Source organism: Cygnus olor, chromosome 19, assembly GCF_009769625.2.
Source record: "Cygnus olor isolate bCygOlo1 chromosome 19, bCygOlo1.pri.v2, whole genome shotgun sequence".
In the NCBI taxonomy this organism is placed as follows: Eukaryota; Metazoa; Chordata; class Aves; order Anseriformes; family Anatidae; genus Cygnus; species Cygnus olor.
This window is the reverse complement of record NC_049187.1, coordinates 4,730,094-4,745,397: the sequence shown is the minus strand read 5'-3', so window position 1 is coordinate 4,745,397 and position 15,304 is coordinate 4,730,094.

The following is a 15,304-nucleotide window of genomic DNA, read 5'->3' as shown; positions in this document are numbered from 1 at the left end:
TCAATGCCTATGTGGGATTTTAGTTTTAGTGTTTGTTTCCATTGCTGTCTTAAATGCCTAGAGACAGACAAGAATGACAAGCAACATAAATTAATGATGCATGGGCTCTGTTCTGCTTGAGTGGGAGAAGAGATGGGACCAGGGAATGGGACAGTAATTGCTACAGTGCAAAATTTGGCCATATGACACATCAGTTTTGCCTTATCAGACTGCTATAAGAGCTGTGATAAGACAGTGATTCAGCTGAGCAAAGATGAGACTGACACTTTCCTTATGCTCTTACCCATGCAAAGGAAACAACAGTTATCGGACACTACCAAGTGATCTTATTCTGTCCAGGAACATTACCAAAATTGCTAAAATTGTAGGTATTACACCTTTTTCCCCAAAATGTTATGTGGCATTGGTGATACCAGCCATTTGGCCATGACTCACTGTTGTTTTACAGATCCTGTCCAAAAGCTAAATTTATAGCAAATCAAAAAGGGCCAGGACTTTCAGCAGAAACAGATTGAAGAGGAAACTTTTAATGAGTTTTTCTTGGAGATAATCAAATCATCAAAAGAAACCTCAGAGAAATCAACTGCAAACACAAAACCTGGCTTTCCTTTAACATTATTCTCTAAATGGGCATTTTGAGGAGTCCCAAGACTCTCAGAGGGGAGATCATTGAGGAACAGCAGAATCCAGCTCTTCTTCCCTCACACCTCAAAGGATGGAGCCATCTTTGCAGGATACCTGCACCTGTCCTTCTATTGCCCAGAGTTTTTACAGACTGTATGCTGCTTTTTCTTCTTCTTTCTAACTCTCTTCACCCTGAAAACTCATCAATCAATCCAAATTGTTGCAACAACCTGTGGGAAGCCTTTAACCTTGTTGTCATTGATTTGAATAATGCAAATATTAATGAGTAGAAAACTCATTAAAAGGAAGCAGGAGAATTCTCTCTGACAATCCACCTTTGCTGTAATACTGGGTGGGTCCTGCTACAAACAGGAAAAAAATGATCAAGATTTTAATATTAGCTCCACTGGCATACTTATATCTGTTCCGCAGCCTAGATACTCTGTGTCATCCATGTGATCATATTTTTAAAAGACTGATTCTCTGTTTGCATGTTCCAGACAATACATTTTGAAACTTATTAATCAGAAATTGTCCAACCTTTTTATGCTGAAGCATCAGTAAAACAATTACTTCGAGGCTAAACGAGGTCCACTGAAGAATCACTTGATTAAAGTGAGAAGTTATGGTAAATAAATACTTCAAATATTTCATTATTGATGCTCCAGGGGGAAAACAGCTTTGATTAAGTCAAAGAAGGGGAAAAAATATTTCAATTTGAATAAGTATGATGGACTGGTTTCTGTGTTGGTGTAAATCAGCATAACTCCAATGAATTCACTATGTCTATGTCAGTTTGAGTGAGCTGAGCATTGGATATAGAGTATTTTTTCTCACTGGGTTCAATGGGGATATTGTCTAAAAGGGACTGGAAAGAAAACGTTTGCATGCCGTTCTTAGCTCTGACATTTTTTTGTTATGTTCCTTTTTGGAGAACCCCTCTGCATCCCTCTCATTCAGGTACCCATACTTAATCTCGGTCTCATAAGATTTATATGTATCACAAGGTACTTGTGAATCTTAATGAGCAGTATTCAGGAAATGTCATTTCTTGAAAGTTGATGCCCAGGTGCAATGGATCATGTGGTACAGCAGAAGTATTTTCGTTTCTTATTAACGCTGTATAGAAGAGATAAGGAGCAATCATTAAATACAAACATTTATTTAAATGCAGAGTTTAGGTGCATGCTGTAAACACACAAAAGGCAGAACCTTTCATAAGATGAAGGGTGAACATTTCGAAGACCGGATGTTTCAGGTCTTCAAATCCCAGTTTGGAGACCAAACACATTGTGGCTGGAGTAACACATTGCCTATGCTGAGCACCCACAGACCCCTTTTTCATTTTGCTATTGTAGTCCTTGCCCAGCTTCTCACACGCAGTGCAATACAGCATCTGAGAGAGGTGGGTTAGCCAAGCTACAGAGTTTAATGGTTTGCTCATGAGATGCCAAAAGACTGCAAATGAGCCACATACTACTGCTGCACCTCTTGATTGCCTTCTCTTTGCCTGTTTTACCTGTACAGCATTCAAGCTCCTGGGAACAAGGACTGTGTCTTACAAGGTTTTGTTACGTGCCTGCTGGAACAGGGTCTCAGTCTTGATGGGAACCTCTTGACATAGGTCATAGCAGAAACAACAAAAATACAGACAGAAAAAATTGGGGAAATACAATTACAGGATATAACAGCACAGGAAATTGTAATGCAAGACAGTATGACATCTATAGTTTGGGAGAGCAACACTTTCCAGGGTATACTTCTGCAGCAAGTAAACTAGGAAAATAACTTTTTCACCTTTCCTGGTAGTGGAAGTGCATCATTGTCCAAAAATTGTGCTATATCAAAGTGTTGGTCCTTTATACAGTGATAGCACTGCATAAAAGCAGACAAATGTATCTATATCAAGTGTAGGAAAATCAGCGAGTACTCGCAGTAACTGACAAAAAACTGCACAAAACATCAGAAGAATTTTTCAATGTCTGAATAAATTCAGCTTTTTATTTCATGCACAGATAACCTTAATGTGACTCGGTAACCATATATTTATTAAGAAGGCTGTTTATTCCCCTACAAAAATAAAACTGGAAGTGCCATCTGAAAATGAAATGATATTTTAAAGTTTCTTCTATGATTTTTCCCTTAGGAAGATGTATATGAGACAGTTTCAAGTGGAGTGGGCTGAGAATTTTCAGGTAAACAGATTTTAATCCAGGAAAAAAAAAAAAAAAAAAAAAAGCTAGCATAAATTAGTAATTAAACTTCTGCTGAAACACAGTCCCTTGAAGTTAGGGAAATCCTAAAAGGTCACCAGGAGTTTGCAGTGATACTTTTCAGCTTGAAAAATCAAATAAAAACAATTCAATTTTCTGAATACTTAATAAATCCCAGAAAAAAAAAAAAAAAACTCTACCATATAATTTTAAATTATAATGAAGACATTTTCAAAATATTTTAAAGTCTCATGTAGTAAAAGGCCTTCCGTTGCTGCTCAGAAGAATCAGCAAGACTTTTTCCTGTCTAGCAGACACACACAGTAGCAATGTCACATAGTTGGTAAATCTGACAGAGAAATGAATTGATTGGAAAATGCTTCTTTTTTTTTTTTTTTTTAATTTGTTTGTGTTGTTTTTTTTAAGTATTAATTAATTACTGGAACCATGGGATATGCATATACCATGGGATGTGGAGAATTGGCTGTTTTTCCCTGGCTTTAACTCCAGCATGGATGTCTGTCTTGAGAGATGGTCTTAAGGTAGTTGCAATATCTACTACCACAGTACTGATAAGACGACTAAATCCCTTTCTATCAATGGAAGTTATGAATCTTCGGTGTTCTCTGTCTCAGGCAAATAAGGGCAAGGTCTGCAGTTTGGAACATAGCATCTAATGTTGGATTCAGTGGCTTTAGATATACTGAAATATCTCACAAAGATAATGATTTTATATAGAAGAAAATTAGTTTGACATCTGAAGTAGGGCTGTCTCTGTAACGGCTCACGACCAATTATGTTTTTTTTTTCTCTGTATAACCAGCAGTTACATACCATCAGTTAAAAATTTCACTAATGAAATAAAGCAGGAACAAAAAGTAGTCCGATCTCCAGTGTGTGCATGTCCCCAGTGAAATGCTTTATAAACCAGTGCCCATGCCTCCCAACCACTTATGGATGCAATTTATAACGACCACCTTGGTGTACTCCATCCATTCCCAGTGCTAGTGGCTCATGCTGAGCCTTCCTTATCACAGCTCAAACAACTGAAATCATGTCCTGTAGTGGGAGATTAGGATTCAGTATAGGACTGGTTCGGCCATGCTGATACTGGCTTTATTCCAAGGACTGTCTGCCAATGCTTTCAGGGGTTCGAGGTCTCCCCTCCACCCCTTCGACTCAGCTGGGCCTTCCAGCGCTCCATGGCTGTTGCCCCCGGCTATGTTTCTATTTTATTTGTAATCCTTTGAAAGCAATAGCCAGTTCTGGCAGATGAATTATATTCTGTCGAGAAGCAGCTGGAGATGGCTGGGACCGTCTCTTTCTCCCTCTCTCCCTGAATTCTAATTTAAAGAGAGGAAACAAGATTTCATTGAATTTTAACAAATTAACCATTAATCACTTATGAAAACCTCCTGATGAGGACATAGATCGCCTGGGTTATGAATGGGAACAGCTTCATTTTGCTGTGATTGCTAGACCAAGTTAATCCCCAACTCTCTTTCTCTACCTCCATCGTGCTCCTCACCTTGTTCCCTGTCTCCCTCATTGCTGCATGCTTGTCTCCTCTCCCCCCTCTCCCCCACCTCCACCCAACACATATACTCTGCTCTCTCTTGTCCTCTTCCCTGGATGCACAGCCCCTGCTGAACTCGTCTCTGAATCATTTTTGATGTCATGCTGAATATGGAAATTAAGGAAAAAACAATGTCTTCCGCTGGCTGTGCACTGTGAATATTTATGAGGGAGCCAGCGAGGAAGCTAAATAGGAGCTGTGAGTGAGCCAGCCAGCAAGGATGGCAGCTGACAAGAGCTCATTCAGCAGCACATCCTTGGCTGGCGGCAGCATCCCGGCAGAGCGGAGGCTGAGTGACACAGAGGCAGCATCCTTGCCTGGGCAACACAAAAAAAAACTAAGTTGCAGCCATTTCTCTGCTTCCTTTGTATTCCTCCCATCTCCAGCTGATCAATTTCAGCTAAAAAAAAATAATAATAATAAAAAAATCCTTGGATGGCATTCAGCTGCAGCAGACGATTAGGCCTTAAAAATCAATGTTTATGTTCAACAGGGCTATAAAAACTAATGCTTCCCTCCACTTATCAAATCAGAATTGGAATCAGAAAAGCCCCTTGGCTCGTTGTACAAGGGGTCATGGATGGTGGCACATGGTGATGAAAATCTCTCTAAGCCAAGGCTCTCCCTAGTGCTGCCTCTCCTCCTGCTGCCGTTTTCCTGTACTTGATAGCAGTCTCCCACAGGGAGGCATCACTCTGCTAAACACCACACAGGGGGCCTGAGCACAGATGGGTACCAGAGGCCCAAAGAAAAAAAAAGGTATGTTGAAAGTCTATCCTTTGGAGTCATCCCCAGATGGAGCTCTGAAAAATGCCATAGTTATTTTTCCCCTTAAGGATAAAACAGATCCAGGAAGGAAACCGATCTGGAGCCAGTACTGGGCATAGACCAGAAGGGTAACGACAGAAGTGCTGAGGTGAATCCTTGATCCTTTTGTTTCTCTTGAGGTCTGCAGAACCTCTGCACGGTGATTATTTTGTTACTTGGACTGTGGGAACAAGGCTGCTCCTGCTGCCAGGCATAGGATGCACGTGGAGCAAGGGGAGGAACTCCACCTCTCCAAGTCACAGTCTTCGAGATAATAAAACCTGATCCTCCCATGGAGGTGCTTGTGGTTCATATCTTACCTGGTATTTGAAATTATTAAAAAATAGATGAGCTTGTTGACTGTGGGATGTATAAATCCCAGTGATCAAGTTATGTTGCTTTTCTGAAGAACATCGTGATGTCTGTCCCTTAACTGGATGGACGTCAGTTTTAAGTGTTAAGAAGAGCAGGTTTTCCCATAAAGCATGTTTCAAATGGTTTTGAAATTAGCTGCCAAAGGAAGGGGTGAACGTGAGAATCAGTGGCCTGGATGACACCAAAGAGATTCAAATATAGGCCGGATCTATTATATTTTTGTGTTGCTGAATCACTCAGCAACCTCCCTGCAAGTAGTGTACAGAATCTTCTTCTGTAGTTACTATTCCCAGCCCAGAACCAGAATTTTTCCCTTTCAGTATCTTTCACTGATTTCTTTTCAGTGTGCTCTGAACTGACCCTTCTGGTGGCCACTTGCAAACTGAAGCACAAGACTTCCTGTAACGATGTAGGACTGTGAGCTCCCTTCTTAATTATAATCTTTTCAGAATGATATATAGCTTTGTCTGACTCAGCTGGAATATCTTTTTACCTCCAGACACATACTGTGGCCTGCACATATGGCTGGGCAAGAAATTGCTTGGTCCATCTGGGCAATCCTGATAATCCTTCTGCTCACATGCACAACATTTCTGGCTATAGAGCTGGTGTCTGCTTCTGCTTTTCATCTTTTTTTCTTTTTCTTTTTTTCCCACCAAGATTTTAAAAGAGGGCCCTAAAGCCTATGGTCAGCCATGAGCCAGTGGATGGACTTGATGGCAGAAGAGCAACCTGAAATATAGGATGAAAAGGCAAGGGGGTGAATCTAATGAGATGGATGAAACTACTGATATATGAATCCCATGGGAGAGTGTGCTGGAATATATCACTGATGCCATAAGAAAAAGTGGTTCTACTGTCTGGCACTGCAGCAAATAAGATGTCTGGAACATGCTATAAACTTATGGGAACCACATCACTGCAATATAGGAGACTTTTAAATTAAAATTGATTAGTCTATCTATCTCCATTGACAAATGGCACTGAAATCCATACAGGCAACCTAGGCAAAATCATCCAAAGGACACTCCTAAATTTTGTACCTCTGCTCATCTTTCTGTTCAGATGGACATTTATATGAATTGCGTGGGCAAAAATAAACCTGAAAAGACAAATCTCAGTTCTCTTATTTTCAGGGGCACTCAGGTATGGCCACAACATTAAATGCTTTAAAGAAACATGGATATATCTGTGTCCCCAGATGTATCACCATTTAGATATTAGTCGTGATTAGTCATTTTCTCAGTTATTAAGTCACTTTAAAAATCTGTCCTCAATCATAATTGGTATTAAATCTCCACTTGTTTACTCGCTGCAATCCGTCAGTCATTTTGACTTTGAGAAGTTCAAAAAACTCAGTGAGAGCAGAAGGCTTTTTTCAGATTTGGCTTAAGTTAAATGAGAAAAGGTACACAAAATGTGTCTTAAATGACATATACAATCTCTGAGCTAGTGCAAATTGTGTGCTTGTTGTCCCCAACTTTGGGCCAGAAGCACATAGTTTTATTAAATAGATTTGTTAGAGGAAGCACAGCTAATTGAGATGACCATTAACTAGCTGATGTACAAAGGCACTTAAAACTTAGTATTTTACTGCATTATATCTGATTAATAAATATGAAGACCAGTTATAGATTTAATTCCACATTGGAAAGCTCTAAGCAATGAGTAGTCACTTTCTTATTATCATTTGTGAAACTGCAGATAAATAGGCAAGTAGCTTTCCAGGTAGATTGTGACTCACTAACGTATATTAATGGCTTGCCTATGTGCCTGCAGAAATGGTGTAATATCATGACAGCAACTTAGTGCTTCTGGATATCTCTGTAACAAAACAAAACAAACCAAAAAAAAAAAAAAAAACACTGATCACCCAAGCTCAGAAGAGGCCATTATTTAAATAGCTGTCTCATTTCATGTAATTTCAAGTTCAATGGTGCGGCAATTCTGCAGTATTAGATCTACTGAATGATTATTAAAATCATACCTATTCAAGATTAACTATGAATTAATTATGAGAGGAATTCAGAAATTCAGATACCTTCTGAGATAGGCTCAGGGGTAAGGATAGGGTAAGTGTCAAAATCTGGCACAGGCATAACCTAGTGGGAATTTTTCCAAGTGTATGCTCCTCTTTGTCTTAGCAACTATACAAGGCAGGGGATTATTTGCGGTGATTACTGGCACCCTGGATGTGCGTAAGGGACGAGTGTAAGAAGTCAGATGAGTCATGCCCGAAATGTGTTATTTCTCTGTCTTGATGATGAAAGGAGTCCAGATGATTAACTCAGAGGTGGGGAATGACACCTACATCTAGTCGGAATGAGTCCCCACTGGGGAAATCTAAAGCACTCAGTCACCAAAGGAGATAACAAGCTCAATGTGGGCTTGAGCCCTTGATGTCCCATCAAACCTGAATTTGAAGAGTAAATTGTAGAGAATTTGTTAGAGTTCAGATGTTGAATTATACTCCACAGATGCAGCAAGGCAGGGACTGGCATTCATGGACAATAGTACGGCTTCAGCATCTTGGTGGTGTATTGCAACCTAACTCATCCAGGCTGCCTGTGTTCCTCCTTTCCTTCATCTCTCAAGTCTGCTGGGACTTCTCTTCTGTCAGTCGTACGCAGGAGTCACTCAGGTGATATGACAGTAGGAAGTTTTATAGAGACATAAGATAGCTGGATAGACAGGCAAACAATGGAATAGGTCCAGATGCTTCTGTGCACAACAAAGAAGGAGAAGAAATCATTCATGTTTCTCCATCTGCAAGAGGTCTTAAGAAGGCAGCCGCTATATGTCAGGCTGGCTCAGAGAAGGGCCCTTTGCTGGGCGCTGGCACTGTGGGGGACATCAGTCATTTCTAATAAAGGAAAAACTCCTTGCTGGAGCTCCGTTTTGCTCTGTAGTCTGGAAAGGGAAACCCCAGATATCTGTGGTACATTGGTCACTGTTTCCTTGGCTGCTTGCAATAATTCAGCTGTACGGCTCCTAGTGGACAGCGAGCATCTCTGCTCTGTTTCCATTTTATTCCAAGTTCTCAGCATGATGAAGCATGGAGTGTGTTTGACAAGCAAAGGTGGGGTAGAGAGCCGCTGCTGACTCCTACCAGGTGCAGATAAGTAAGCCTGGAGAGATCTAAAGTGATGAAAACCTTTTCATGTTGACTTCATCTACAAATTCATCTCTGAAGCAGCAAGATCTTGGGGAGAGAGGGAGGGTCACACTGTTACAAAATCCCCCATGGATGGAAGTGGAGACCATTCCTTTGCCAAGAAAAGTTAGTGTGAGGACTTAAAATCTGAGCCTGAATTTCTTCACTCTATTATGTAAGCCAGGAAAGAAAATCCAGCTTTTTCAAACAACAGAATATTTGTTTTTTAAGCCCACTGTCAGAAAGCCACAGTGAACCAACAACAGGACTGAGCAATGCTGTGTTTATCCAGACCCTTCTCTGATACAGACACAAAATGTAAACTCTCGCTGGTTGTAGAAACTTAATTCACAAGCATGGCAATCACGTGGACGTGGAAGAAATGAGGGTATGGCACAGACTCAGAGTTGTTAGTTTGCCAAACCTTCTTTTCTGCCAAGGTCTTGTCCATCTACATCCATTCATTCACCTCTGTCTAGAGAATCAATTACTGTGGTGTCCAGCTACCACAGATATTATATAGAGCATTAGCTCGCAATGATATAGTAGATGGTCTTCAATGATATGGCTGAACCTCTCTGGAGCCAGCCATGATGTATGGACATTACCCAGGTGGAGCACAGCTGGCTGCATGGCAGCCTTTTTCCCTTGCAATAGGGCCACTATAGGATTTTCTCCAGCCCCAAACCTACGGTTCTTCACCTCTTTGCCCAAAGACACATACAAGGGCCATACCAGTCTGTGCCCATTAAAAAAACATCTAACAGGTGGCAGAAATTTAGGCTTGGACCCAGGATCTCAGGCCACAACCTCACCTCCCCACTCACATGAAAGGGAACCTCAGAAAAGAGTCTATCTGTGAACAGGCTGAGCTTTTCTGTTGGGGGCCATCCTTTTATTGCTACACTGTTTTTTCTCAGCCCTTTGGGAGTGTGCAGGGGTTTGAGGCAGGGCATGCATAGCAGCAAACACAGTAAGAAAAGATACCTTCACATGGCTGTTTTAAAGGAAATAGACTGTGCTGGGAGGCTGGTTGTAAGTAAAGGCCACCACTCTGGAGAAATGAATGAATTCATATCAGAATCACTATTAGTTTTTCATCATTTTTTTAACTTCTTCACTTGTGAAATGGCCCTGAAAGGAGCCCAGCTGGAGATGCGTGCACTGTATTTTCTCATTAGGGTTTGGCCGTCCCCTCCAACTCCTGCTTTCTGTTTCAGATTGTCTCCTAAGCAAAATGCGAAGCCACTAGTGTTCAGTGGGTTCAGCATTTGGCAGAATGAATTTGTTCATTGCTAATTAAAACAAAAGATTTCAGAGGCACTTTCCACTTTGGTTTATTAGCTTTCCTGTGCGATAGCAAATCGGAGCCCTTGTTACACTGTCAGCAGAACTATTATTATTATTATTTATTATTTACAGTACAACTTGTGACTCACTTCCTATGTTGGTGGATCTTTCACCATCTGTTAAAAAAATAATAGCAGTCATTTTCTGAAATATTATTCTAATCCAAATGTTAAAATAGAACCATATGAAGCCAATTAAATAGAGTGTGTGTTGTTAATCTGAGTTGCTTCAGCTCAGCTAAAGAAAAGGAAAAAAAAAAGGATTGAGAAAGGCATAAATGTAAAGCAAAGATGCAGACTTCAGAAAACTGTGGAGATTCTGCCAACGTTTTCTTGGAATTTTAAATTTCAAGAGAAATAAATTGTAAACGAGTCATCTTTTAGGCTAAGTTTAGGAGCGGATAAGGATCCAAGTCTGGATGCAAGCTTGCAACTCCAGACCAGGCTTTATGCGAATCCTTAAAAGATCAGAAAATTTCAGTTTTAATCCCTTTAATATTTAGTGTTCTTAGCTGTTTTTGTTCTTACTCTGAGTGAAAAATATACTTCATCTGGTTTGGTTGCTTCCACCTGAGAGTTTTATGCAAGCTTATGACTAATTAACATGAAGTTCCCAGGTGGTGCTTCTAAAGACATTGCCCCTGCCTGCAGAAGTCAAGGAGAGATGAAGCAAATACATCATGAGGAAATTACAGTGGTCAAGCACGAATATGCTATCCCTACGGCATGGTGATCAATAGCAGCTTCACATCAAATGTGCGTGTGAGCAGTTCTTGGGACTTTAGATCTCTGAGTTTGGGCCAAAGCATATTTGAAAGAGGCAGATTTTTACCTGATTTCATGCTAAAGACGTTTTCTTTTTTTTTCTCTTTTTTTTTTTCTTCTTTTTTTTTTTTTTCTTTGATACCTCTGGAGCAGGACGCCCACTGGGGGTTTTGTTTAACTGAATTTGGGCTAGACATTACAAATCCTCAGCTGGATTTTGGAAGAGGGGAGTACGAACTTGAGGGGTATGAGTTTATCTTAATATGATCACCCCAAAAGTCCTATGTAGAAGTGGGGAGTGAGCCATCTCATGGTTAAATCAGCCCAATGAAATCACCTTCTGAAACACCTTCTGAATCACCTTCTGGCCATGCCACGCTTGCCTCCATCAACATCTAAAGAGAGCTCCAAATGACTACAGTCTGAAATAGAGTAACTGGCCAAAGAGCCCAACGGGTAAAGACCACAAAGCATGAAAACTGAACTCTGTTTTAAGGCTTTTTCATCAGTTTTTCATGCCAGGATGGAACAGTCCCTTGAAAACCAGTCTCCAGTGGGACACCCTTGGCATCCTAGGCTGGGGATAGAGGCAGAAAGGTTGGAGTGCAGCAAACCTCCTGCATTTTGGGGAACGGAGCTGGCACATGGCAGGGGCTGTCCCCTCATCAGCCAGCTCCAGCCCTGCAGCAGCCACTGAGGGATGCCGCTGAGCTCCCGAGGCTGAGCAGCCAAACTGCATCCCTGGCTGCAGTTATTTATATTCCCCAAACAGCGTTGTTTACACAAACTGCATGAATGCAAATCAACGTGAGGAAGTGCTGGAGTCGGTGAGGTGTGCAGCAGTAACAGGCTCCTGGGATTGGTTTTAGTAATGTAGTGTTAACACAGCTACACATGGCTACACACACTTTCATACCCAAGCGAGGGAGAGGGAGAGGGAGCACTCATTACCTGGGACACTGGCCGAGTCCTTGTACCTCGACAAGAGATAAAAAATAGAAATGGACTTCATTATCGCAAGCTGCCTGTCAATCAGCTGCCATTGCACCAAGCCTGCCTTACATTTCTCCGACTGAGAGGTTCCCGTCACTGCTAGTGAGGAAGAGACCTGGATGTATGAGAGGAGCCAGAGCAGGTAACGTGATGACTAGCATCAGTCTGCTGGCTGCTCCCGTGCCCTGCAGCACACGTACATGCAAGAACAGCCTGCCAGAAGTTTTTTTTCTTACAATCACCCATGAAAATGAACGCGACATAGGTATCAGTGATAGGAGGCAGTGATCTTCATTTTCCTCTGAGCAAGTGATGTCCAGCGGGCAGTGCTTGGGCTACCTGCACAGATGGTGGCATCAGCCAGCTGCCCCCTAAATGTTCACCCGATTCCCAGGGCCGTAGCATCCCTACACCTCTGCGTTTACCAGTTCCAGTTTGCAAAACAGAGGCAACTGTGTGAAACAAAATTCCCTGATATTTAGATATTTGACGTCCCTCTGGGGATTCCAAATAATGTCACTGGAGATCTTTAGGGCTACTTCCTGCCTCTGCTTTTCTCATCAGTAAAACAGGGTTAATGATGCTTCAAAGCAGGTTTACCAAAGTGTTGCCAAGATCTCTTGAGTGCTAGTGACCTTTTATTTAACCCCTAAGCATCAAGCTGTCTTTCATTCCATCACTATAAATTCTCAGGAGGCTTTGCTGGCAGTTCGGTCTTTCCTCTCTCTGCACTTACGTTTTCAGAAGTACAGTAAAACAATAATAATAAAAATCTATTAAAACAAGTTCCTTGCTAGTTTATGGTAATTAAAAGCAATAAATATTCCTGCGTGCAATGCTGTAGACCTTGACTCATCGGTCGGTCAATACTGCCTTCCTGGTGAGGCTGGGTAATAAATCTTTATTCCTTTTTGAATGGAAATAAGGATGGGATTTTATTCATGAATTCTGTGACCCGTTGAAGTGACATTTTCAAAACAAACACTCCAGAAATGAGGAGTTTTCTCTGCAGAGTGGGTTAATCTGCTCTCTTCTCAGCGTGTCTCTTTCATACTGATGATTTGCCTGATGCCTTTTTAATCCCAGCAGCAACTTCTCGGTGAGCAGGAAGAAAACTAAAATAAAGCAAAATAGCTTGGAGAGACCCGACACACGGGTGCTGCGGGGAAGCTGCAGGGAAAGGGGGCACATGGGTGGATAGGACAGCCTAGAAGAGGTCTCTGAAGATCTGGCACTCCAGATTCAGTGTCCAGTCACGCTTCTGCTTGCTCTGAAGCTCGGGGTGGCCTTGGAGCCCTGGCTCTGCACAGCTACATTGCTCCTGCCTCCTCGGCTGTCGGCCTTCATTAGCTTCTACTACTGACGGAGGGTGTTCCTCTGAACCCAGATCAAACAGCAGCTTTTTGCGCTTGTCTGCAATTGACTTCATTTCACTATGTAATCTAATTGGCTTGGAATGTTCTACGAGCTGGGGAACGAAGCCAGGGGTTTATAAAACAAACTTGCAACACGAGGCATGCAAATTCCCATTGAGTCCTGCTCTTTCCGAGCACCACGCGGTGCAAGTCAAGCACCAGGATGAAGTCTCTGGGTGATTTTTCCTCTCTCAAAGAGGCTGCTCTTTCTTTGGAGGAGGCTAAACATAGCAAGAGGCCCCTTCTTCAGCAGAAAGGATTAATCGGCAGCTGAGATGCTGCTTGCCATTAATCTGTGTTCTGAAATGCTCTTGGGGCCGGGTTCACTGGGGGCGTGAGGGGGTGTACCTGCTGTCTGCACCAAGAGGCAAAGAAAGAACTCTCCTTTTGTGGTACACGTGGGTTTGTGCTGCTTCCCAGCAACTGTTTCTATCACACACTTTACTTGTGTTTTTTTTTTCTGAGGTCTGCCATCACTATCACATCACTCAAAGACAAGCGGTTTGGTCCAGTCCGGCTATTTCACAGGCCAAAATTCGCAGCGTACTGCTTTCCTAAAGAGCTAAGTGCTGCCAGAGCATCCAGCATGTGTGGCATCTTCACAAACTTCTTGTACACCTCTTTCTCCTCTGTCATCCTCTCCTCATATTATTCATTTGTCAATCATATTTTACACCTCCAGTATTTTTTCAGATGTGCCACAACTGTGTCACACTACAGCCAGAGAAAGGTGGGCTTGTGACAGCCGAGCTGCATCCATCAGCATAGTTTGGGTTGGAGAAACACAGCACACCTAAAACTCTGCCTACCCAAAAATGTTGAACCTTCATAAACATTACCTAAGATTTCTGGCCACAGTGCTAATAGAAATCTTCTCAACACACATCAACAAGATGGACCAAGAGGGCTCATCCCTCCTCCCTTGCCCAGGTCCACCCAGGAAGCTCACCCATGGGATGGAAGCAGCTCTGCCATCACCCACTTCCCTGGGCAGCCTTGTTCTCATTTTGAACATGACACATTCAAGGCTTCACAGAGAGGATCTGAGAGGTGTTTTGAACTACAGCAGTTGCTGCAAGCCACTGGCAGGATGCAGATGCAGGTGCTATACTGACCAGAAAAGGAGCACTTTGGATGGGATGGAACTGTGGTCTGGTGGTCCTCATTTGAGCTGACATTTGAAACAAAAGAGTCTGGAGTAAAACGATGCTTTCCCCTTAGACTCAGAGCAGTGAAGTGGCAGGAGCACTCACCAAGATTAATTTGAGTTATTTTAATTATGATTCTTTCCCCTCTCTCTCACTTCCCTCCTCCTCTCTCATATACACTGTCTGGACAGGGAACTGCAGGTTTTCTTCCACTTAGGATTAATTAAAAAGGAAAAGTCAATAAGTTTCTCAGCAATTACTGTCTTTTCTGTTTGGTCATTTGAGACAGTAAGGGGCTCAGAAATTGAATTTCCAGAGAGAAATCATGTCTTGTGGATCCTAGCACGAGATCCTTGGAGGGAGAAATATCTAAATTTTCTTTAGTCTGTCACCGTGTCGGTTTCACAGCTTTCTGCTCTTCATACCAAAGCTAGTTTTGCTATTGTAATATACACTCAATCACACACAGAGAGATGGAAATAACTGTTTTTAGATGATCTGGGAGGTTTTTCTCCAGGCCAATCCTGTACATGTGAGATGTCTGAGAGAGGGCAAGTGTTAACACAGGCAGGAGACTGGAGGTGAAAATGACAAACTTTGACTGGCCAATTTTATTGCCTCTTTTTTTTTTTTTTTTTTTTTTTCCAGATAAGGTGACTGGTTATTATCACACCCTTAATCCAAATCCCTCACAAGTCAATGGAAATCTTTCTACTGACATTGGTGATCTTTAGATCTGACTTCACTTGATATATGTGAACACAACAGATGTAATTCAGCAGCAAGGTGCAGTTGCTTTCCACGCTCCTAGTGTGGATCTAGCATTTTGAGATGAACAAAGCTAGTGCAACACGTTAAAGCTTTTAATTTTTTACTTCTTAGGAA